This window comes from Strigops habroptila, chromosome 5 (assembly GCF_004027225.2).
Source record: "Strigops habroptila isolate Jane chromosome 5, bStrHab1.2.pri, whole genome shotgun sequence".
Classification (NCBI taxonomy): domain Eukaryota; kingdom Metazoa; phylum Chordata; class Aves; order Psittaciformes; family Psittacidae; genus Strigops; species Strigops habroptila.
In genome coordinates this window covers 39,756,234-39,783,208 of record NC_044281.2, presented here as the reverse complement: position 1 = coordinate 39,783,208, position 26,975 = coordinate 39,756,234, and the positions used below count along the sequence as shown (strand labels likewise).

General features: G+C 39.0%; 1 protein-coding gene across 8 annotated transcripts in view; it reads right to left on the bottom strand.

The window, feature by feature from the left end:
* Positions 1 to 26,975, bottom strand: part of PCDH15 (protocadherin related 15) — an 805,351-nt gene that overhangs the window by 488,826 nt on the left and 289,550 nt on the right. For 7 of the 8 annotated variants that reach the window (XM_030486584.1, XM_030486585.2, XM_032919940.1 and 4 more), the window contains one exon: positions 5,157 to 5,204. The gene's annotated coding sequence lies outside the window, so the exon portion shown is untranslated. Of the gene's footprint in view, positions 1 to 5,156; positions 5,205 to 15,590; positions 15,625 to 26,975 lie in introns of those variants that run through there. The other variant, XM_030486590.1, reaches the window with a different exon arrangement.

Genomic DNA, 26,975 nt, shown 5'->3' with positions numbered 1-26,975 from the left:
AAGGACCACATGGGTCACCGATTCCCAGTAACTGCAAGCAATCATGTAATAAATGTCAAGAGCAAAGTGTCCTGTAGGATGTCATAGTCTGCCCTCTCCGTTTATTGCATGCCATAAAGTAACATTCTTCTAAAACACACACTTTCATCAAATCATCATCTTTAGGAGATGAGCTGGAAAGCCTCAAAAATTATAGCATATGACAGGAAAAGCAGAGGAGGTAAGGGAAGGGTACTACTGACACCCCGAGGTGACTGAATACGTTACATTAAAACATTCGTTAAGACCCTTCAAGACCCTATGCTGGGGGAAGGGAAGCATCCCAGAAATCAAGAAAGCATTGAGGCAAAAAGGTCCGCCTGGACTCCAGAAGTGACTTGTGAAGTCCAAAGGCAGAGGAATAATCAAATACAGTATTACTGTACAACAGTAAATACAACTGACAGATAGTTCAAGTCTGTTTCCTTCAAAGCTTGGGGACACCCACAGATAGGGCGCCCAGCTCCCAGAATTGCAAGCTGTTACTGAGACCTGCAGGTGCACTTCCACTCAGTAATCTCATCCCTCCCACAAACCTCACCTAGAAAAAAAAGTGGGTTTGTTTCCCAGCTGTGTTTGGAAAGTCCTTCTAGAATTTCACTCGTCTCTCTGGTTAGCATGTCTTTTTCTAATTTCCAGTCTAAACATATTCAAGACACACTGAAGTTCACTTGATTTTCGATCTGTATTATTATGTTCTATTCTCTCACTCACATTTGAACCCTCGATGTATTTTAAAAAGTAAACATTTCATTATGCTACAAAATCAAGTAAATCCCAATCAGTCCTATAACAGGGAGACATAGAGGCACACAATGCAATTACTCATCCTCTACAACTCTCCCAAGTTTAAACAGATCACATTTTGATGCAAGTAACCAAACCATATATGATAGTTTAAATGAACCTTGGGCAAACACTGGGCAAACACTTCCCTGTTCCTACTTGCTAGGCATAGCCCAAAATCCCTTTCAGCAGCTGGGTTTTTTTAGTAGTTCCATCAATAGTGGGCCCCTTGGTCCTCTCAGTTTAAGCTCCATAACAACCTATGAACAGACCTTCACAGCAGGGTCCATCAAACCCAGCAGTCCCTCTCAGACACTAGCAGCCCAGGAAGTGCAGAGCTAATCATCCCATGGGAGAATTTCCCAAAGCTCCCACCTGACCCCCAGACACTTGCAGTTCACTCGCTTCCTGAACAAAAAGTAGTCTTTATATTTTTCAGGCCCTGCTACACTTTCTTCCCATAACTCTATCCTGTTGCTATCTGCACCTATGTGAAACGCTAGCATCCACCTCCTGCCATAACTCAGCCTTCACAATAATCACCACTTGCTACGAAGACCCTTTCTTTGTATGTACTGAGCACTCACCACCCTCTAATTTCACACTGTGCCTCTGACTCTGGAAAAGAGAACAACCAGAGGGTCCCTGCTCAGACTCAGCAGCCCGAGGGAGTTGTTCAGACCTCTGTTTCTTTGCTATGCCAAGGAATGCTACACTGTTTAATAGTTCCTTGGAGGATATATGTGTCGTGCTTTCCACCCTGCAAATTTCCTTAGCTCCTGCTATACCTTTCTGAGATGGAGAAAAGGAACTGTACAGTACTCAAGATGCAAGAGAAACATAGGCTTACATGGTAGAAATGTAAAAATATTACATGGTAGAAGATACCCATTTTCAGGATATTTTTGGTACCTTTCCTGTTGCACTACTTGCTTTTATAACCACTACTGACACTAAAGTTAACATTTTCAAAACTAAAGTTAACAGTCTCAGAGAAGCATCTTTTATATTCTACTGGTCTAGCTATGCCCAACATTTTGGTCAGCGAGTGGCAACAGTCAGCTCAGCATTCACTACCTCACGTGTGGGATTTTTCTTGTCTTCATTTTGCATTTACCTCCACTGAATTTCACCTGCCATTGCCTTGGCCTGGCACTTTTTTTTGCAAAATCCCTCTGCAGTTTTTTACACTCAGCACTCATTTTCAGTGCTCTGAATAAAAGCATCACCAGCACATTCCTGTCATCTTTTCCAGTTCAGTTATCAGTTGAGTATCACAGGTTTAAGCGCAGATTCTTTTGAGACCCTACTGCTATCATCCTCTCAAAAAACTGATCAATTAGTCCTACCTCCTATTTTGTATCTTTTGACCAATTTTCGATTGATCTGTAGAGTGTTCCTTTCATCTAACGGAAGCACAAATTCTCAAGTGTACAGTAATGAAGTACCACTTCCTCACCCTTTTCGCTTTAATCACTAATCCTCAGAAAGTTAGCCATAGAGTATAGCATACCCATATTCCACTGGGGAGGGCCCATTTCTGGGTTCATTTGCTCTTTTCTACCACCAGGACATCATTTTGGCATGACTTTGAGGCTGCGACTCTGAAGGTGGAATTGTGCTAAAATGCCCCCTCTTTTTCCTCTTTCTCGGTAGTTTTAGGGTTCTTCAACTAGATAAAGCATTGTAGTTCACTACCTTCAGAAGTGTGTCAGTGAAGCTTTCAGTGTTCCTGAATTCCTCAAAGAAGCTGACCTTGAGGACACTGAGTGCTCTCAGTCAGCACACATCTACTAGTGCCACGTAAGACAGATGCTCAATATATTTTGACATGCTTTAGGAAGCTGAGCCACCACACCATGTGCTGGCTCTGACTGTAATTCTTCTGTGAGGTGGAATGAGCACTGAATGCATCAGTTTATGCTTGTACCAGGTTGATATGACCCATAGTAAGTGCCTTGCTGCACTCCTCCCTCCCATAGCCAAAACTGTACAGTTTTATACATCAGCTGTATATACATCAGCTTTATACATCCTTGGCCTCTCCTTGCTTCATTACAGTTATCACTCTGCCTTCACCTTTGTATCTGTGGCTGTGCTTCTGCTACAACATCTATCCTAGATGAGGTTTCTTACCTCAAAGTAACATGACTGCTCACTTAGTGCCTGAGATCTGCACTGGCTTGCTTCCAGGCTTTTGGTTTGTTTGGGGACTTTAGGAGTGGAGGAGGGAGATGGGCTGGTTATGCAAAAATCACTTCCTCAGCTGCTACAGTAACCTACTTCTTGGTAGTCTGGCAACTTTCTATTCCTAATGTAAGGCTAATATTCACACCTGCAGCAGCTTCAAACTTCACAGAAAAAGGTTCAGAACTTGTTATTTAAAACCTAAGATAGAATTTTACCAAAATTTGTAGAATTTGAATACCTAGGCTATAAATTATTTAAATTGCAATGCTTTGGTAAGCAAGTGTTCAGGAAAATTATGTAGGTTATGAAAGCTTCAGCTATGTGCTACAACCAAACACTACTTTTTTTTCTTGTAAGTTGAACTTCCATATGCTGAGATTCTTATTTGTAGTTACCCCCCTGCTATTAGTCCGTAACCAGACAGGCAGTGTGCTTATCATTATCACATTTTATCATTTGTCTTTGTTATACTAACACACAAAGTCAACAAAATTCTTCTGTATAATACTTCTGTCCTTCACAGCATTACAGGAGTTTAAAGAACTGTATCAAAGACCTTGTGCCAAGGTTACTAAAGGAAGTATTACAGAGGACTGGTCACAAGACCTGTCCCTTATGAATAGTTCTTATAACTCCCCTGCAACCTGGTAACTCACCTCTCGGTACATCCTCTCATAGTCCCGTCTTTTCCCAGCTCCTTATCTGCTTAAACCAGCTTCTTATAATTCCTGTATTAATCTGCACCATATCCACTTTAAATAATAATTTCCTTTGGGAACTGTACTGAATGAATGCTTCTTACAAATCTAGATAGCTTAAGCCCACTGCGTTGCCATAGTCTGAGATGTTCACTATCTCAGCAAAAAGAAACATTAGGTTTGTCAGACTAAATCACGTTCTGATCAGAATTTTGCATTTTATCACACTTTTCACTTATGATGATGTTCTCCATTACTCCTCGTTCAAAACTTGTCCTAAGAAATTACACAGTGTTGAAGTAACCTAATTTGCATGTACTTTTCAGGATTTCTTGTTTGCTCTTTTTTGCATATATGTTAGTATTCACCAGTCAGACTACATTATCCCTATACTGAAATTAACATTAATAAACAAATTAAGATTTGATAGACTTCTGGTGACTAGAGGTAAAATCAGAAAAGTAACTTCAGTTTCTGCAAAGGTGGTAACTAACAAAAACATGAGCTTTCCTCTCCTTTACTCATCCTCGATCAGAATCAACAACAAAACTCCCAACTGAAAGGAGACCAGTCATTTAATACTCCAGAATGATTTTATAGCTTACTAGTTCAATAGCAATACCAAACCGATAGTGGAGCATTTAGAAATGAAATGGAAATACTGCCATGATAATTGCTTTGGCAAAAAATTGTTCATGTCATTTTAGAGCAACTGTTTAATATTGTTTGTTTTTAACTTGCTACCTTGTTCATACTTTATCTGTATTTTTCATAGGAAAGAAAATATTTTTTTTCATTTAAGTTTACATTGCCACCCGAGTTCGGTGAAACTTGCCAATGAAAATGAACACAACATATTTCTACCTTCTCTTATCTTGTTACTCCTTGTTCGAAGTCCCAGTTAGCAATTTACAAGTGAAAACATGTCTTGAAGAGAGAGAACTCTGGTCATGATAGGTGTATTTCCAACAAAACCAACCATCTTTTCCCTGTGGTACAGCAGAGCTGCTGAGCTGATTTCCATCTTGTGATTCAAATCAACAAATTCTTAGTGCTATGCAGCGTGCAGCAGCCATAATTCCAAAAACCTCCTATCGACAGATTTTCTATAATTTCCCCACAACATTTTCTGAGTTAATATTTCAAAGACATGACCTTCGTCACAAGTACATCATGCAAGCATTTTCCCGGTATAAGTGTCTATACGGACATCTTAAAACACTGTTACTGAATTTAAAAACAAAAAACTAAATGGAATATAAGGAAAAAACCATGTAGTTTTCAGGAAGTACAGCAGACAAAGTGGTAAATGAAAAAAACCAACCCATTCAGAAGTGAACTCAGCCTCAAGGAATGCAGGTTATTAAGTGGATTATTGGAAATAGTATTTTGGAAATCAATTTCACCAAAAGCATGCCCATATTAAAAGGGAAATTATGGTACCTTAATTGCACTTCTCAGCAATAGTTCTTGAGATTATATGTTGATCACCTGGAAAGCAGAAAGTATAAGATTAATAATATTGTGCATATTTTAATTACTGATTGAGAAGAGCAACTCGTATCATGTATTAATCCTTCATTTAAATAGTTTTAGCCTTCTTATTTTAAAACAGAGAAAAGCAGAATACATGGCTTTTGATATCTGCTATTTTATTCCAGACAGACGCAGCTTCAAATAAGAAAAATAACAAGAGAACGATGCCTGAGGTTTTCATTAAATAGTTTACATATTTTCATGAAAGCTGTCAACTCAGAAACCAAGGAAAATTCATAAAAACTTTTATCCTTATAAAATATCTACCCTAAAACATATCTATCAGGCACCTATCTCTAATCTGTTTAGACTCAAATATATTTTCTACCCTTCCACAACCTAAAATATTTAATAGTAAAATTTCTGACTGCTGCTTTGCTATGTGTACATGGGTTCTCCCTGAGATGGAGAACATTACTGGTGGATGTAGCAGTATTTTGAGGGCCATTTTTCTGGTGTTTATCCAGGTGAGACTGTGCCGTGGGGAAACTTGGAATGTCTGTAAATGTTGGGGGATTCAAGAAGCATTTGGGCCTCCAGGGTGACTGTCAGGGTTGGAGGCTTCACCTTTCTCACAGCTTCATGAGGAAACGTGCAAGGACTTCCAACAAGGAGTGTCTTCTAGTGGGCATGGGGCAGAGACCACAGGGCTCCTAATGGTGTGAGACCTGGGATAGCAGTGGGAAGGGGGATTAGCAACCCATTGGGGAAACTGGGTGGTCACTGGCTAGGCCACCCCTCCATAGGTACCCCTCTTGCCTACTCTCCCATTTTTTCCCTCCGTAGCTACCCCTCTTGCCTCACCCTGCTAACATTTTGTGTCAAACTTTTGGAAGTGCATAAGCTTACCAGCTATCAGCATAGTAGTACCTACCTCAAAGAATAGTGTTGTTTGGATAGTTTACTGACTCATTGAGAGAATGCGACTGTAAGTTACACATATTTTACAATTCAACCTAAAGCAAGACTACAGTTCTGTTTCCAGACTTCAAGGTTATACACAGCCTAAAATACAATCTGAAGTAAGTTGTATATGGTGTCATTTTCATACTAGGCATACAAAATACACCTAAACCAAACCCATTGCAAACAGTTTCAGAATCAAAAGGCTTGCAATGACCAAGGCACAACTGCCTGCTGCAGCTTAGGCCAAGCTCTGCTTGCTCTGTACGGCAAAAACCTCACGTATGAAACTAAGTTCGAAATTGCGTTTGAACAGGATCTTCTCTTTTGGGGTGGATATTTAAGTTGTTATTGGTTGGCTTTAAAAATGAATTGTATAGTTGCTGGGCTCATTCCAGCTCTCTTTGTCAGCAGAATTCAGGTCTTTACTAAAAGAGCATCTGTCAACATTATCTTCGGACAATTTCACATGAAGCAAAGACATTTTGCAGGTTGACTTTTTCTCTTTTACTTTAGTATTTGTATCTTATCTACATAATAGGACTCAATTGTCCAGAATATGTAAAGAGCTATGACTCAACCAATAAAAGAGAAAAACTTATTCTCAGGGCTGTTAATTGGCAGCACAGAAGCTATATGTTATATTGGAGTTAGCAAACTTGCCATGCTCTTAAAGCAGAAAGCATGAATATTTGGGTATACATGGTTTGCTTTGCAGTAACTGAAACTGTTGTTTTGTTCTGAGGTGGAGCAAATACATGGTAGGTTGGAGAGTCAGATTTATAAAATAACTCATGACTTTTAAGGCTGATGGAAACTTGTGGAAATGCACAGAAGTTGTGTGGACTTAAAAAAAAAAAAATCACAGAAGGAGAAACAACATGGTATTTTATTAGCCTTAAAAACTTAACTGCTTAAGTAAAAATTATTAAGTTTCATTAACAAGATACCATATGATTATGGGAGCACATAACTCTTCCTCATAAGAGGTTTGCTTGACCAAATAATTTATCTCTACTATATATATACACACACATACATACACGCACACAAAAAGGTACAACTACACAAAAATAAGGAATAAACAATATGCAGTTCATTACAACAAACATTTGTCCATATTTCTGAAGACATCAAGCAATTCTACCTTTTTTTTTTTCCCCCAAGGAAGAAAAAAGTATTTCCAGCATATAAACGTATTACTGAGACCTACTTCTGAAAGAACTCATATTCTTTCCTTTAGTAAAGTTGTTTTAAAATTGAGGATGGAAGGATAGATGCTCACCAAGTATAGGCTCTGCTCTGGATGAAATACAGGCATGTCCTACCAACACCATGGTTACCACAGACTTGACATTCCACCAGAATCCCACGAAAATCCAATAGCATTAAGGCTGCAATTAGTTTGTTCAGAGAATGCCCAGTCTTCCATGTGTGTAGTAGACGGAGAGGAACAAAATGAATTGCATTGCCATGGGAATTGAGTTTACTACTTGCTTTACTAAGAGATTAATGCCTATTGTCAGCAGATTTTATGATAAATTATCGTAATCTTGCATTTTTGTAATGAAGATGCATCATGCTGTGAGTTGTTCACACACTGTAGAACACACTTGCTCTAATCACCAAGGGCTTTTACTTCTATATATTATTTTACAAAAACTAGGCTGTTTAGATTGTGATTGTTTCAGATTTTAACATTAAAAAGAAAAGAGACAGACACTTCAGCTTAGAGTTTTTTACAGCACTAGAAGATAACACAGCTGAAGACTGTGATTTGGTGCAAGAGACTCAGATGAAAGCAGGTAATGCTGTTACAATTTCATCTACACAATCTATAATTTGGAGTTTTATTTGGATTTTACATCCCCACCATAAGTGGTGTTCAAAGGTATGTGAAGGATCAGTCACTCATTTGGACTCTCACCCCCCTATTAAGGGACACAGATAATTTTATGCCCACTGGAACAAGGTTTCTGGTTTAGTTTCCTCTAAAGGAACCTCATTCACATGCACCAAGGCACTCTGAATTGACCCAAAAATGCAATAAACAGGAATGATCGAAGGATTCACTTTAAAACCATGCTACTGCTCCAAACTAATAACTGTTTCTCTTGTCAAGAGGAAGTGATGGGTTATGCTAAGAGAAATACACTACCGTTGTAGAGGTAAGGAAAGAATATGCCTTTATATAACTCAGTGCCCTCTCCTTGCCCTTGTCTGCAAGTATCACATAATATCAAAATTCATCCTGAATGGTAAGAACTGGGGGGATTCTCCAGTTAGCAGGGATGACATGGTTATCTAGTAAGCAAGCATTAAGCCCATATATTTATTGAAAACTGGACATTGGGCCTTTTATTTCTTTGCCATCCTTTCAGCAATGGAAGACACAGTGAAAGGTGTTCTGAAATTCTGCTGCCATGATTCCTTATAACCAGAAGATGTATACATTTGTTTTAAATTAGAGAGGAAGCACAAATGCCATGTTGGTATAACATTTTCAAAATACTGTGCTGACTAAATACATTTTCAAGGCTGTAATTCTATAGTTGATGACTGCCTGAAAAACAACTCCTGTCATTAAATCTGAAACAAGTTTTGGTATATTTTTAAGATTCTCATTTTTAAGGCTCTTTCTTAATAATACAATAAATTATTTCACCTAAAGGAGAGCAAAAGGCCAAGTTTGGGAAGAAGAAAGGTAAAGAGGTCTCTGTTCCCAAGAACACCTGCAAGCAATGTGAAAACCTTGAAGGACAGGCTCAGTCTGTAGGTTCTTCCTAGATGTATTCCAATTTTTCATTTTCTGAAGATTGAAGGAATTGCTAGGAAAGTACAAATCATAGAACTCAAGTGTATAAAGGATTAATTTTCAGAAACAGGTCCCTCACCTTTTGCGACAGAGATCTGCCAAGTCTCCTGGTATGCTGACATTATGAGTTTGCAATAACCAAGACCAGGGGCTTTGATCTAGAGAAGATGGTTATATTTTAGTGTTGAAGGACTAGCTGCTTCTTTGTGCATCTCTGCTCACCCAGTTTTAATTGCCAGAGATGGAACTGCTTAGGTATGTCCTGTTGAAGGCTGACAGTATGTTTCCAAACTCTGATACACAGTCAAATGCTGACAGTTATAGCCAGTGGTTAATAATAAGCTGCAACCAGGTTTGGGGATGGGAACCAGATAGCAGAGCAGAGGCAGCAGCAACAGGGATAAAGTCAAGGCACACCAAACTGAAGTAGAACTGGCCTTAAAATTGACAAAATCGAAAATTCTTTGCCATAAGGAGGTCAGGGTTTCAAACAAGGAGTCATATGAGCAGATCAGGAAACCAAGAGCAAGAACCTAGACTGGGCATAAAGGTACTAGATCATGACCAAGCCTAAAGAGCAGACACAGACACAAAAAACAGGGGCTAGAAAGAAGGATCGCAGAGGCAAGATAACAAATAATAAAAGGCTGATTATGGGGCCCAGTGCCCAGAAAAGGCTGCCCCATAGCATAGTTATCAGGCTGACATGAGAAATGGTGAGGTTTGAACCTTCCTTCTTGGATGACCTCAGCCCTCCCTGGGTGTCCCCCAAGCAGGAAAGTACTTGTGTCATTATGGGTACTCCTTGTCCCTTCCCACCACTTTTTGCCTGAAAAGTATGTGAAGTAAAAGTTTTCATCTGAAAAAATACAAAGGCAACTATATTGTCTGCAAATAATTATATTTACCTGTCCAGGTTTGTAAATCAATATGCTTACTTCTTAGCAAGCAAAACTTACAGGTGGTGGTCCTAAAATCTCTTAGAAAACCACCATTTTCCAAATGTCTCCAAAAGTCTCCATCAACTACTAATATGTAAAAAGCATTATTCTGGCATTTTGATTGTAAGTTTTATTGTCAAATTGGAGCAATGAAAACTTGATCTGCTGCAATTCTTTTCTGAAAAATAAACCCAATCATATTTTTCTTGGCAACAGAAAGTAAACTTGAGTCAGAGTAAGTGATTTAGTTTAGTACTATTTCTTGCTTTCTGTATACATTTCATATATATTTATGCCTGCCTCCGTTTATAATGCATGCGAATGCTGGTTTCACACAGTTGGTGAAACCTGGTTGACTGAACACAGGAGCAGTGATCAAATTCCAAAATTATAATCTCAGTTCTGATTTTTTTTTCTGTACTATGTGCCACACGAACTCACTACATAACTCAATTGCATCCAGAGTACATTTAAAGAATTTACTGCTTATAATAAAACAAAACCTCCAAAATAGTTTTTAAAAAGTCTTAGTGAATTTTTTTCCTAAACTCAGGTCACCTAGAATTTCACAGTGCCTCAGAAAAAGGTTTGCTTATCAATCATTAGAGATTGCATGTTTATTCCATCTATAGAATAAATAAACAAAACAACTCTGCTTGTTCCATATCCCTCATATGTCTTTGTACATTTTACACTGCCTCATACGTAAATTCTTCAGGCATTGCTTGCTTTGATCAGCTGTATAATACAATGCCTTAATAGTTAAAAAAAATTGTATAAATAAAATAATCTTGACAACCAACAGCCATATTCCATTATACCTAGCACTTGTAGTGTAAAGGGATACCATTACAAATCACATCAGATTAAAACAAAGAAATATCTACCTCAGTCCAGAGTGGCTTTCTGTTATACCAGACACTAATGGAAAATGAAGTAAACCTTGGCACTGAGCTTTTCGGATTTCTGGAAAATTGAAGCGTGCAGGGTTCGTAGCCCAAATAGTAGATTACACTGATTCACTGCTGCAATCTGTTGTCTGTGACAGCTCAATGATGAGTTGATAATTTCAATTATTGACAATTCAAATTGTTTTAGAAACACAGTAAAGGAGAAGACACTAAAATGTTCACAGAAAACATTAGACAAATGTGCAGAATTTCAAGAGATTCATAATGCTACCTAGATACCTACAGGACAAACAACTGAAATATATACTCATATAGATCCACATTTACCAATAGTTTATCTTTTCTTCAGTTTCTCTCAGCTGATGATCACTAAGTTCTTACAGAAAATCTACATCAGAGCTCCTCCCAGTCCTGGTACCTCAGTATGTGAGATCATCTCAATGGTTTGACATGAGGAGAGAAGAATATAGAAAATTTTATCTTTCTTTGGCTTATTCAGGCTGAAAAGGCTTTAGCTCACCTAATACTGACTTCTTTATAAAAGCAGAAAACATGGTGACCTTCTACAGTGGAGCTACAGCATTAGTGGATAAGGGGAGAGCAACTGATGTCATCTAACTGGACTTGTGCAAAGCATTTGACACTATGCAGCACAACATCCTTGTCTCTAAACTGGAGAGGCATGGATTTGATGGATGGACCACTCAGCGGATAGGGAATTGGCTGGATGGTCACACTCAAAGAATTGTGGTCAACAGCTTGATGTCCAAGTGGACACCAGTGATGAGTGGTGTTCCTCAGGGGTTGGTATTGGGACCAGCGCTGCTCAACATCTTTGTCAGCAACATGGACAGAGAGAGTGCACCCTCAGCAAGTTTGCTGGTGACACCAAGCTGTGTGGTGCAGTCAACACACTGGAGGGAAGGGATGCCATCCAGAGGGATCCTGACAGGCTTAAGAGGTGGACCCATACAAACCTCATGAAGTTCAACAACGCCAAGTGCAAGGTCCTGTGCCCGGTTCAGGGCAATCCCAAGCACAAATACAGGCTGTGCACAGACTAGAGTGAGAGCAGCCCCGAGGAGGAGGACTTGGGGATGTTGGTTAATGCAAATCTCAACTGACCTGCCAGTGTGCGCTTGCAGCCCAGAAAGCCAATCATATCCTGGGCTGCACCAAAAGAAGCACGACCAGCAGGTTGAGGGATACGACTCTCCCCCTCTACTCTGCTCTTGTGACACTCCACCTGGAGTACTGCATCCAGCTCTGGGGTCCCCCACCATAAGAAGGACATGAACCTGATGGAGCAAGTCCAGAGGAGATGCTCAGAGGGCTGCAGCACCCCTCCTATGGAGACGGGCTGAGAGAGCTGGGCCTGTTCAGTCTGGAGAAGAGAAGGCTCTGGGGAGACCTTAGAGCAGCTTCCAGTGCCTCAAGGGGCCGACAAGAAAGCTGAAGAGGTACTTTTTACAAGAGCAAGTAGTGATAGGACAGGAGAAATGGCTTTAAACTGAAAGTGGGTAGATTTAGATTTGACATTAGGAAGAAGTTCTTTACCGTGAGGGTAGTGAGGCAGTGGAACAGGCTGCCCAGAGAAGCTGTAGCTGCCCCATCCCTGGAGGTATCCAAGGCTTGTTTGGATGGGGCTTTGAGCAACCTGGTCTAGTGGAAGGTGCCCCTGCTCATGGCAAGGGGGTTGGAACTCTATGATCTTTAAGGTCCCTTCCAACCCTAACCATTCTAGGGTTCTATGCCTGTCCCTTCCTATGAAATGCTCTTACTCAACAAGGAGGGAAGTTGGAAAGAAACCCAGAGAAAGAAGAAACTGCAAATATGTCCTCACCCAGCCCCAGCTATGCCAAGTGAAAAGCTGCCTGGGCCTACACATCTCTCAGCCTACATTCCAGCTGCTTCTCACTGCTGTTCTGGCGGAGGCACCCACTCCCCCAGTGCTGCTGGGAGCAGAGGCTACCGGCTTGCCTTCCAATCTGTTTCAATCACAGTGAAACAAGTTTAAGTGACAGGCTGTGCTTCATTTGTCAAAAAATTATTTCGGCAAAACTCCTAGAAGCTACTCAGTCATGAGATTTGTGAAGGTGGGAATGCAGCGAGAGTTTTAACTAAGCACAGCAGGCTGACCCTCTCAGCAAACAGAGTCACAGAGAAACTGGGTAACAGCCTTTCCACTTAAGAAAGATGGGGTACCCACTGATGCGCATTTGAAAATCTTATTCTTCAAGAGAAATTAAGGTCTGCAGCAGATTCAGATTTAAACAGATCTATGTATGATTTGCAGTTGAAAACTGACAGCAAGAGATTCCAAATGCAAAACCTGCATGAGACAGGAAAGAATCTAGGATTTCTTCTAAGCAAACACAGGGCTGCTGCTGTTCCTAGACCAAAATAATGCTGTGGTTTCCGCACATACACTCCACATCTTGAACCTGGACAGAACCAGCAGATGGACTTTCCCAGTTAACAGTCCCAGACACAACCACTTGCTCACACTCCGTGCTTTCCCCCAGCCTACGCAAGAGTTCTTAAACAGGAACGACACAAACTTGTGTGACATAATTACACTAAGCTTCTTAAATAAGTGGTCATTCTTTCATGTTTGTTCATACTTTACACTGACCTCCTGAAATATCCTGCCTACTCTCTACCTTAAAGTTCAGGAAGGTTTGAGCAGCATATTCTGGGATAAAAGCTCCCACTGTCTTTCATTCCCCAGTCTGTGGAATATTTATGTTAGCCTGTTTTAGGTTGTGTTTGGCTTGGTTAATATTTATCCCTCTTACACGGAACTATTCAAGGAAACATTCAGTGCTGTATAGATTTATGGTTCCAAACACATTTATTCCTCACTCTTTTTCCTCCATTAGTCCTCTGTCCACTGATAACCATTAACAAACAACAAAATCAAACTCATGCCCTTTACTACAGTTTTTACATCTGCAAAAACTTTGGTACTTGAAAGCAAAGAGTACCTACAAGGCCATTCAAGTTAAGGATCACACACATGCAGTTATGCTATGCGCATGAATTCCCACACATCTCTCTGTAGGAGTACCTACACTGTAGCAAATGCAATTGCATGTTCCCATATACTCACTGTGTGTGCACATAACTACACACAAGAAGACAAAACAGAAACTGTTGAGTAATCAAAGATTAGTCACACTGATGTATTAAAACACATAAAGAAGAGCAAATTTTGCCTGAGATATTAAAACCAGAAGTCTGTGGTATTTCGATATTTGTAACAAGTTTTTTTTTAGCAGCCTGCTGACTTAGACATTTGGGGTTCAATTCGTACTTAGACAAGATCTATTTTGCATCATTTTGCCATTTAAAGTATCATTCAACAGCAAGCTACAAACAACAATTTTACGCTTTACAGTAAATTCAAAGAACATTTAGGAAAAAACCAGTATGAGCTTCTGTATGTGAGATAATTTAAATAGTCAATTTTAATTTTCAGTAGGTTCCAAAATGCCATTAGAAAACAGATGTGTTTAGGATCTTGTACATTGTCTTGTACAGAACAAAATCCCAAGGCCTGAGTAGTATTATAAACATTGGCAATCTTGCTGCTAGGTGTTCTCAGACACTGCTAAAACTTGTTTCGAATTACTGTAACATATTTGGTCTTAATCAGATTTGATCCTAGGTCTGAAAAAGTTCAAAAATACTTTTACATCTCCTACTGCCACCAGCCCCTGCACTTTGATTTCATGTATTTTGTATGTCTCTACTTAATGCCCAATGACAAACGAATACTTGCAGGATTTCCAGAATTTGCAAACCATCCTATCCAGCAAATCGTTTAAGCATGCAAATAGTTTCACACATTCCCTGACATTCCTGCAAAGGAGAACAGAGTCTGAACTGTAGCATTAATACATCATACTCAAATCAAAGCTTTGCAATGCATGAGTTGTTCAGATTTGTATTCAAATAAGACAAACAAGTGTGAAATCCAGAGGGGGTATTGAAGCTGACATTAAATTTTACTTTTTAGATTTTTCCCTGAATAATAAGTTTGGGTTCAAGGCCTTTGCTTCAATAGGCACTTAAGAATACCCATCTTAAAAAAATGTATTTCTCATCAAAAGAGTCTTTTGAATTAAAAAATCAAAGGGAATGCTCTTCTTGCCCCATTTCCAGATTTGCAATTATTTTATGATATAAATATTAATTTCAGCAGCCAAACTCTTTAAAAAAATGGTTTACACAGGCAGCTTTTTAGTTGATGCAATATCACTGTTGGTTTAAAACATTTATGTGGCTTGTTTATGTTACTTTGCTAATTTTATTGTAATTTAATATTAATTAATAGCTCTGTGGTTATAAAGTGTTTAATCAGTTACAACTCTCAATTATGCCACAGCATTGCTTAATAAAACAATACACTATTGGGATTAAATCAAATTGGTTAAATTAATCTGCTATCACCTTTTACAGGTAATTCATTGCACAATGAAAGCAGTTGTGAAATTATTTTCATGGCAACTAGCCTAAAAAGACTTTGAGTATATTCTTTCTCACTTTAATAATAGAGAAAAACTGTCACTGATTTCAATGGTTTTCTACAGCATGAGGATCATAACTGTCTCAAAAATAGACAGCCATAGAAATTTAGTAATGGAGTGACCTTGTTTCTGAAGTAATGCTGAAATAGAGGACTGGCATACTTGGCTCCAGTCAGTAACTGCCCAGCTAAGAAGCCTGTCCCCAAGAGTTGCCAACAAACCACTGCTTTAGGACTTACTTGGCCAGAGGTCATGCCTTTGCCTGATGAGGTCATGAGAAAATTTTTCCTCCATGAAGTTGTCAAATTGCATCTTGAACCTGCCTAAGCTTTTGCCATCTGCCACGCTCTGTGGCAGTGAGGTCTACACACTAACCACTACCTGGGAAAGCACTCCATTTGCTTGCTTTAAAGCTGCTACTGGATAATTTAATTTAATATATTCTAATCCTACTTCTTGTATCATAAAAAAGAATTAATAAATTGCCCAAGACCACTTTTCCTCACTTTGGAGCTTATATCTCTCCATTAGGTCCACGCTGCAGCTGCATCTCTCAGGCTGAACAGTCCAAATGTGTTCAGTGTCTCCTCACACAATGCCACTCCATCCAATTGCCTCTCTTTAGGATTTTTAGTCCTATTAGTTATGCATAGCCACTTGTTCTATTTGGTATTGCCTAGCACTTGTCATGACTAAATTGTACTTCAATTATTTCAGATCATTTCTTCAGGTGGCAACATCATTTAAAATTATAATTCTGTCCTTGTTGAAATGCTTTAAAACCTGTCTGAAGCTGTTGTGTCTGCAACTTTCCAATTCTAGTCCTTATATTACACGAGTCAGTTAAAAAAAATAATAAATATGACAGTCTCATGTTTAATATTTGTCACAAGCTCATGACAGACTTAAAAACACTTTCCTGTGTGACAGCACACACACAAGACAATGGGTTCACATTCAGCCATGACCATGTAACTGGTGATTTACCCTAGATTATAATTCCAATGTTCACTTATGAGAACAGCGTGTGGTAAACTTTTAAAAAAGCAACTTAACCTGAAAAAAATTGCAATTCTTGCTCTGTTCCCATCTACTAAACCAGTTAATCATGAAACGATCCCTTGTCAGTCATCTGGGACCTCTCCTGTCACCTGTCAGTCTCAGATGTGGGTCATGGATAACAGTTCAGAGACGGTTCTGACCAGTTCCACAGATGCTTTAGGGTCAATTTCTTTTGTCTGATGACCTCAATAATCTCCCTAATTATTATTCTAAATTTATTCCTCCTTGGACCCTTGCATTATCTCCTTAAATCACTGAAGAAACCAATTATATTTCCAGTGCTTTTCACAATGAGAGGAAGCACTTCATTAAATATTTGTAGAATATTCAATACTGCATCTTTTGAAAAATGAATGCCACGTATTTTAGCTGGTAACAAAACTAAATTTAAAAATACCTTAAGATAGACATTTTACTGAATGAAGTGTGAAAATATTCACACTCCAAGTCCCAGAGATTGGTTCATCTCTTCTGAATTTAATTGTTTTATCTTAGATGGATAGGTATCATCTTGTACCACAGCCCTCCAACAGACTAGAAGAGATGGAGCAAAACTGACAGAGTTTTTGGAGAAAAAAAGTTAGAAAAAGGAACTGTTCAGCTACAAAGTCTAGCAGAAAGATTTTGAGATGGCTGAGATGAGATGACCTCTCAGCACCATCTCTCATAGAATCATAGAATAGTTAGGGTTGGAAAGGACCTTGAGATCATCTAGTTCCAAGTCCCCTGCCATGGACAGGGACACCTCGCATTAAACCATGTCACCCAAGATATATTTGTTTAATAGCTCACAGGGTAATACCTTTATCTTAATCTTTATTTTAGAGTTTCCCTTCTTGCAAAGTATTTGCAGAGATGAAGTTCTGTACCTAAACATAAACACCTCTGTATAATTTGTCCCTTTACTAATTATCTACTTTTGCTGTTCACAGGGCTTTACTGCAGTGATGCCTTAACAGAATGCACACATGAAAGGCTGAAGATCACTCAACAAAAACAAGATTGGGACTGGCTTTACGAGGAGGTACCTATTCTGTGCAACTTCTTTACATTACTAACTACAGCATGTTTTATACTTCAGGAATTACTGAACTGACTTTTTTCCCAGGACGTATCTTCCTCCTAAACCTGCTGCTTCTGGGTTTTTTTGTGTTTTCTGTAGACAGAGAAATTAGTAAAGTTTTGCTTCTGTCTAAGCAATAATCTGTCACATGAGAGGGCAGAAAGGGTGGTAGCAAAGAACAACAAGTGATGTAATTATATGAAACCTGCAGTGAACCACTGTTCACTGGGGTTCTCCTGGAGCAATGAAACTACAAACTTCATGTATGTCTTTTTTGAACACAGGAAAAGGTTTGTGCAGAGTGGCCTAGAGCTGGCTGCTCCACTGTGACCCTTGCTACCACTCAGTTCCGGCTAGGTTTCCTTCCAGCATTTTCATCCATGGCCTTAGAAACAACCCTTAATGTACTTGTTGGTAATTTTAAAAGGTGACCATGCCCCAGCCACTTCTATGCTTCCCATGTCACACAGAAAAATTCGTCCACTGAAGAATAAGATAGATGTCATAAGGTTGCATTGTGATTACTGAGAGGAAGGAACACAGCTGATTCCAGGCTGGTTCCAATTGCCTTTGAAGCAGAGGAGGAGGAGGAATGCCTAATGCGCAGAAAAGCAAAGACAGTAGACTTGAATCCGAGAGGGAACCTCCCTGGTGATGCTCAGCAGTATGGAAAGAAACTCCCTACACGACTCAGGCAAACAAATGCAAATAAAAAGCAAATGCAAAAATAAGAGCAAATAAAAGCTCTGCCTAGCGCCTACATGAGCCTAGGATGAGGCAACTCAAAGGAGACACAAATACATTTGTGCAGCTCAGCTGTGGCCTCCCATCTCACACCTGGACATTATCTGGCATTTAAGCATAAACCCACTCTGGCTGTTACAAACCCCTAGGACCAAAGCAAACAGCTCAAGAAACTCACTGCCCACAAAAAAACATGCTGATGTGACATTTTAACTTACTGACTAAATACTAAGACTGTCTTCTGATTTCAGCTGGGATAGATTTGATTTTCTTCATAGTGGCTGATATAGTGCCGTGTTTTGACTTTAGTGTAAGAATAATATTGATAACACACTGGTGTTTTAGTTGTTGGCAAGTAGTACTTACTCTAAATTAAGGACTTTTAGTTTCTCATGTTCTGCCAGTCAGGAGGGCACAAGGAGCCGTGGTGGGGGAGCACAGCCAGGACAGCTCACCTGAACTAGCCGAAGGGATATTCCATACCACAGAACATCATGTCAAGTATACAATCTCGGGGTAGTTGGTCTGAAAGGGCCAATCGCTGCTTGGGTCAGGCTGGGTATTGGTCAGCAGGTAGTGAGCAACTGTATTGTGCACCATTTCAGGGTACTTTTTGAAGGGGAGTTTTATTCCTCTCTATTTCCTTTTATTATTATTGTTATTACATTATAATTTATTTCAATTATTAAACTGTTCTTACCTCAACCCATGGGTTTTACTTTTTTTCCAATTCTCTTCTCCATCCCACTGGGCTGGGAAAGCGAGTGAGTAGCTGTGTGCAGCTGGGGTTAAACCAGGGCAGACCATTACAAGCACAATGTTAAAAAAGTGTATCTTTCCTTTTCTGGGGAACTTTATTGCCTCTGTGCTTTCTTATTTAGCAGGTAATGCTGGGTCAAGACTTAGCACTAATATCTTCTAGTCCATGTACATTATCTGGAATCACATTTGCATTTTTGTAGGTATTATATTTTTCAGTACTTTCCTGATGGTTACATAGCAACTAAAGGTTAGAAAGACAGTAACTAGGGCATTAAGAGGTTTTCAATCTGTTACTCTCCTAATTTTTCCTTTATATTCAGCTGTTATAAATGTTTCATTTGACATAAAGGAACACATGTAAATCTTAAAAGTCAGTTATAAAAGCTGTTCAGTCTGAGCAGTCGTCATATCACAACTGAGCCCACACAGAGCTATCTTCAGTGTGTGAACATACTAGGGCCAGCAGTTCTCTACTCCCTCCCATGCAAGCCTTCTACCTTTCATTACTCCTCGTTCTAGCACATACAAACGCTGGTTAGAGTTTGTGGTATTAAGGAGCACCTCCTTTCTTCTTCCCTGAAAAAGTAAGAGGGAAAAAACCCAGAGCTCTCCACACTGTACCGTGCACAAGGCAATGCTGCTCACAAGTCACAGAGCTCAGTCAAGAAGGTGAAAGTTGCTTCTACAACTCTCACAGCATTGACTCAAAAAAGCATCTAAGTCCAAAAGCCAGAAGATTACAGGTAGGTAGCATGGTTTTAAGGGTCAAGAAAGAAAAGCAAAGAAATCAAAAAAGGAAGCAAGGGAGTAAGGAGAGAAAACATGACACGTAGAGAGCACAGCAGGCACTAGGGAGGAGCACACCACAAAGATTCCAAAGAATAATCTGACATTACACTCAAACGTAGCCACTCCGTCATGGCAATTATTCAGAAACATTTTAGAACTTGCCATCATCACTAACAGCTATTTAAATTTGAGATGTACAGTTGAAGTTGCATAACATTGTACCTGTCCTGTCCCTTATTTAGTACAAATTCAGTAATTTTTGCTGTGAAAATACATGAAGAATCATAGAATGGTTATGGTTGGAACAGACCTTAAGATCATCTAGTTCCAACCCTCCTGCCATGGGCAGGGACATGTCACACTAGACCATATCACCCAAGGCCCTGTCCAACCTGGCCTTGAGCACTGTCAGGAATGGAGCATTGACAACTTCCTTGGGCAACCTGTTCTAGTGCCTCACCACTCTCACAGTAAAGAACTTCTTCCTTATGTCTAATCTGAACTTCCCCTGTTTAAGTTTGAACCCATCACCCCTTGTCCTGTCACTACAGGCACTGATGAAGAGTCCCTCTCTGGTATCCTTGTAAGCAAGACCAGGTAGACAATGTCAACTGCTTTGCCCCTATCCATCAGTTCTGTAGCCCCATCATAAAAGGCCACCAAATTGGCCAGACAGGATTTCCCCTTAGTGAAACCATGTTGGCTGTCACCAACCACCTTGTTTTTCATTGCCCTAGCATGGTTTCCAGGAGAATCTGCTCCATGATTCTGCCAGGCACAGAGGTGAGACTGACTGGTCTGTAGTTCCTTGGGTCTTCCATTTTCCCCTTCTTGAAAATGAGGGTTATATTTCCCTTTTTCCAGTTGTCAGGAACTTCTGCTGACTGCCACAATTTTTCAAATATGATGGATAGTGCCTTAGGAACTTCATTCACCAGCTCCTTCAGGACCTGAGGATGGATTTCATCAGGTCCCATAGACTTGTGCCCATTCAGGTTCTTAAGATGATCTCGAACCTGATCCTCTCCTACAGTGGGCCTAAGGTCTTCATTCTCACAGTCCCTGCATTTGTCTTCCAAGACTTAAGCAGCGTGGCTAAAGCACTTGCCAGTGAAGACTGACATGTAAAAGTAAATCTTAAAAAGTAGCTTGCAAGTGTTTTAAGCATGAAAAATCTGTTTCTGTAAAAGCCTAACAATGGCATTTCTTCATGTCATGGCTGCATATTACAAGAAAAATACAAGCCACACTTTAAGCAAGGTAACAGGGTAATGTATGACTGAAAGGGTTCCTGGCTGTCAGGAGAAGACCTGACAACTGAAAAGCAAGAGAAAAATAAGGCACCATGAAAGGAGAATTAAAGCACTGTTGTTTAGTCTTTCCTTTCTAAAATTGCACAGTTACGCTGAAGTATCTAAACCTATTGTAGGAACACAGTCACCCACACATTATCCGATGCATGCAACATGCCACACTGTCTTCCAGAGGCTGCTGAATGAAGTCTTTCAAGACAAAGAGAGCGTGCCCTCATTTCAAGGAGAATTTCCAGGAAACCAGATTCAAATAGATTAAAAAAGAAAAAGGGGAGGGGGGAAAAAAAAAAAAAAAAAGAAAGGCCCCAAGAGTTTGTGAAATGTCCCTCCTGCATGCTATGAGTGTGAAACTGCTTAATTGGCTCTGCTAGCTTCAAAAGTTACCACTGCCGCAACAGTCCCTCACCTGGAGGTTTCTTCCCTAACCTAGCAAAAGGGGTCAAATACGAAAACCTCAGCTGTCTTCATGTAAAATACATCTCAAGATGTCAGATTTTAGTGATGTGATAGACTTCATACAGCTATGGATAGAGACGATGGCTCTCTCTCTGGTAATCCCAGGTGGAAGACTAAAAATTGAACACCTTATAGACTGGTTGCCTGACAGCAGCTGAAAGGCAGTTCACGCTAACAATGTATTTTACAACTTGTAAGCATAATCCACTTTTATTTTCCCTCTCTCCATTTCCAGCAGGTCGGCAGATACTTGTGCCTGCAAATTATCAATCTCAGCTATCACCTGGCTAGCTTAATACTACCAGTAAAAAATAAAATAATAATAAAAAGCTTTTACATTTGTCAAACGCACCAACCTCATCCAAAGAGGTTTTTTATGCATTCATTTTGTTTTAAAAACAAGTACTAAAGAAGGCAACGCCTCAGAGAGCTCTGCTTCGACAGTTACTGACAGCATCAGAAGAGACCCAATATCCAAGATGCAGTTTAGAAGAAAGAATGAATTGATCTTTTATATATAACTTTGAAACTGCCTTCTGTAGCACCTAGAGAGAGCTTGCCCTTCAGGCAAGTTTTTACAGGCTCTCACGTCTTTACTTTGATTGCTGTTGTAGCCGAAATATACAGCTTTAGTATGAAGGGATTATCTGTTATCTTACCCTTTGGGAGAATCTCATGCCGTGACAAAGACTATTCTCTGCTTAGTCTCTTAAATTTCACAAAACTAACAAATGTACAGCACATCTAGGGCTACTTTTTTTTTTTTCACAATGCTCCTCAAACCTTGAGGGCTAAGTAATCACTGAATGGTATTTAACATCATCACATCTGTGTTTTAATTCTCTGATAAACTGAAGTTTGATGACATTTTTGGGTTCATAATCCAAATTGCCTAGTGTCACACTGCTCAATATGTTCTTTTTCTACTGTATTTTAGGGGTAAGAACAAAGTCAGAAGGGACTAGATCACAGCCCTGGTACTAAAAAAAACCATCAACATCATGCGCTTCAGGATCAACTGATTTTGGTATCCTCTGTCAAGCCTTACCCAGAAGGATTACCCCTTGGTATCAACAGAACCATTTAATCCCTTGCTGTTATTTGGTATATTCCCTCCTGGCTCAGACAAATCTTCACCAGCAGTGACTTTTTCACGAGAAAGTTAATAACCTGCTAGTGAAAGGACATTAGCCTGCTTGAACATAGATCATACAAACCAGAGTTCTTTAAAGAACAAAAACAGGAGCAAAACCAGAGGGTTTACACTGGGCTATGTGGTCCATCCTCTGACTAGTGACACCTTCAAAGCCCAAGGGCACAAAGAAGCCAGGGTATTGCTTGTCCAGAGTGTTGCTGGCAAGCTTAGGACACTTAGCTTCACAGAGGTAACATGACCAAAGAAAGCAGGAAGTACAAGTCCTGGACCCTCCAGTGGGATACGGGTTTCTGGGAGTTGTGGTTGCAGCCAAGAATCATCATATGCTGCAATCAAGAATTTCAATTTATTTTAAAGACAAGGAAAACTGAATTTTATTAAAAAAAAACCCAACAAAAACAAAAACCAAACACCAAACTTTTTTTAAAAACTGAATTAAAAAAACCCAACAAACTTTCTCAGTTAAAAACTGAATTTACTTTGAAGACAAGACAACCTAAAGATTGTAATTTTGCATAAGTAATTAGGGTTGTATTAAATAAATCATAATAAAAGTAAAATCAAACAAAAGTCTTCTCCTCCCATTTCAAGTCACTTGCTCCTGGATTCAAATATGCATACAAATACAGGAGGTTATACCCTGTTCGTCTTCTCTGACCTCAAGAATATGCTGCAATACAGATGAACTTGAGCAGACACCACCACTTCTTCCCTTCTACCAGCAGCACTTCCAGGGAAAAAAGCATGTATTCATACATGGAAGGTGATTTCTTCATGCCCGCCCAGCAATGCCAACTCACAAGCAAACAGCATTATGCACTAAAAAGGATTATAAGGAATGGAGTTTCTTCTTAAAGGAAACATAATATTATGTGCCAAGCCCTTCCTTCTGAACACATTGTTTCTACAAGCTCAAAGCAAAGGAGGCAACATAAAAGCCTACTTGAATGTTAAAATAGAGAATTTTAAATGTAAAATAGAGAATATGTAATTACATTATATAACATAATATCTGTAAGAATATCTTCAATGGAAACAGGTTCACTAGGTTATGTATTTCTGTTGACCAAAAAATACAGGGCTCACTTGGTGTAACTCTACAGTCACAAAAGAAAAAACAACCTCACAACAGTCCCATCTATCCATATAATCCATAAATCTAGTCATCTTAAAGGAAAAAAACACAGCAATTCTTATACACACACAGCTCTACACTGAAGGCAGAATTCACACCAGCAAAAATTACTGGGAAGCAATGCAGGAATAACAGCAAAGATCATCTGTATGCTCAGTGCCTGGCTTTGCTACTGCACAAAATCACCTCCATATATATATCCATGGCAGGAAGGTTGGAACTAGATGATCTTCAGGTTCTTTCCAACCCTAACCATTCTATGATTCTATTATTCACCTTCCAGTTTTCTTTTGCTTTTATTTTCAGTGGTTAAAAAGACCAAAGATCTTGCCAATAGCCCTTCTAACTCAGGACACTCTTCAATGAAATGTAAACCACTAACAGTACTGCTGAAGGGTGAAAGAGCATCTTGCCATGTCTGCAAAGATTTTAAAAATCAGAGACAGCAGACTACTACCCAGAGAACACAATACAAACCAGGAGCCTCTAACTGAGTGCGCATGGAGATCTCGACAGCAGAAAGATGGAAAGGCAGTTGTGCTGGAGGATGCAGAGCTTATGTATTCTCTACCAAGCAGCTGAGGATCCTGTTTAATCACAGTCCAATTTAGGTCTCAGCCCTTGACCCTCACAGAGGTCCCCTTTGGCACAGTGTGTGCTTTTCTTACCTCTGATGAGGCCAGGAGAAGAATACTGAACACCCACATAAACAGAAAGGACTTAGATCTACTCACAAAGTATTCCAGTCTAGAGAGAAATTGGGGAAATTATCCCTTAACTTTACAAGACAAGAATTCGTATTTTTCAAAGATGGTTACTATGCTTTTTCTGCTTCTGTACAAAGCTAGTTGTACAAACAAAACGTTTTTGTTTCAAGGGATTTTTGTATTACTATTTCAGTTGCAATGTTTGTGTGTCAAGCAGAGAAACAATATAATATAAACCACTGGGCAAAAGATGTCTGTCTGGTGCCTACCCATCCCTACACAAGAGAAAAAGATGGATGAACCCAGCCAGATCATAAGGCTACTGTGCCACTTCATAAATAATTTTCTTGAGGACTCCTGATACCTGTATCAATGGCATGGATGTTATGTTTTTGTTGTTGGTGGGGTTTTTTTAATTACTTTCTTCCAACTGTTACCATTTTGGTGGGTATGTAATCTGAGTGTTAAATCCTCTGATCTTCCCTGTTAGTAGAATGGTAAAAATTAAGATTTTTGTCCTGCTACTAGATAGCCAGGAGGAGAAGCAACTTTTCCATTCATTCTAGTGGGCATCACATTAATGTTGATGTCCAGTTTTGTCCTTCTTGCTGATGCCAGCAACATCCTTAAAATACAAATGCATTTGTAGAGGTCAGTCTCGCAGTTTATCAATAAGAAGAGAAATCTGCCTCCATCTATGGCAAATGACAAAGAAGGTCTACAAGAAAGTCATTAGATTTTCTCTCTTTTCTTTTTGCCCATTTGTTACAGACTTTCATTCCAGAAAAGTAACTACCTTCATTGTTAATATGTTATTTTCTAAATAAAATTTTATTTATTTTATAATTGAATAATAGAAGCAGGAAAACACCTAGGAAAGGAACTGACAAGTGGATAAAAAGATGAACAAGAGGAATTTTAACAAGAAAACTATACGAGAAAATTTGATTTCTTAAACAATTCAAGAGTGAATATAAATTTGAAGCATAATAAAAACTGAATGCTTGTTTGAGTAAGAAGGAAAACCAATCAAAGAAAGCAATCATGTAGAATACCATCTCTTCCAACAGTAATTATACCTCTATTCCAAACAGGCAGCCAATGTTTGAGACTTTGTGCAAGCTACATTTTGGTCTCCATGTTATCATCTGCACTCATTCAAAAATACAACCACAGTTCTAGTCAAATCCTTGAATTACTCATGCCTCCATCTTGGAAATGTAGCTGAAGATGGAGAAAAGAATTATTTCTGAAAAATTATGCTGAAGAAAGTATGAATATAGGTGACAAACTTAGGCAGACTTAGCTCAGAGAATTAATATAATAGTTCAAATTTTCCCCTCCCTAGCTAGTTTGCCTGTATCTGGATTCAGAACATGTTCATAACAAATGCTCTAATTTTTACTTTTTTTTTTTGTATGTGGAAATTAGATGTTAAGCAAGGCATATTTTTCTACTAATTCCATCTCTTCCATGCATCCCCCTTCAACTGATCTCATTTGCGTGCAGTACAACTTTTCTACTATGAGAAGTGTAATTTCTTCTTATGCCACATTAGGGGAAACTGTTTTATGATCCAACTGTGCTAACTTATTTTCTTACTATGAATTCTTTATTGATGCTCACACTACTTAAAAGTTAAATATAGTATTAGGATATTATCATCTATATATAATATACAATATTTTTTCATATTTATCCTTGGAAAAATAGATCATCTGATACCATCCCTATCTAATTAAAAAATGGACTATGACTCTTGTGCAGAACTTTCTTCTCTCCTCATACCTAACAAAATATATAATGAAATCGAATGGAGATAAAAATATTTCATCAGCTGAATCAGTCTTCCCAGAAAAAGTAACTAGCTTTGGTAATATAAATGTTAAGTTTCCCATTAAATCACTCATTAAACTTGCAAATAGTCTTTCGGAACTCATTATCCTTTGCAGGATAAGAAGCAGTAGAGTAAGATAACATCAAAATACACACCTTTTGCCATCTACTCATGCATACATACTTGCCTGCCTTAGCCATAACTAACAAATGAAGAACCCCTTAATTTCCAGAACCTCTAGCTCAACTACACTCGAGATTTTCAAAGATCAAGAATTCAGAGTGGCTGGTGCTAACATGTTTTATTACTTTGTTTTTGGTTTTTGGTTTAGGTTGGGGGTTTTTCCCCTTATTACAGCATTGAACAATGAAATACTACAACTGCTCTTCAGCTGGCTGAGGGGCGATAATTCAAGGACTTTGACTAAAATGTAAAAAATGTGGCTTTGACTGATGTAGCAATAAGCAGAATAGTCAAAAAGAAGGACATTTTTTTCTGTGAAGCCTCTCTTTAATCAAATCACAGTGTGATAACCCTGTTCTACTGGTGAGGAATAATGATTTTAAAGCTACTGATGTTTTGTAATAGCATTAATTTCCA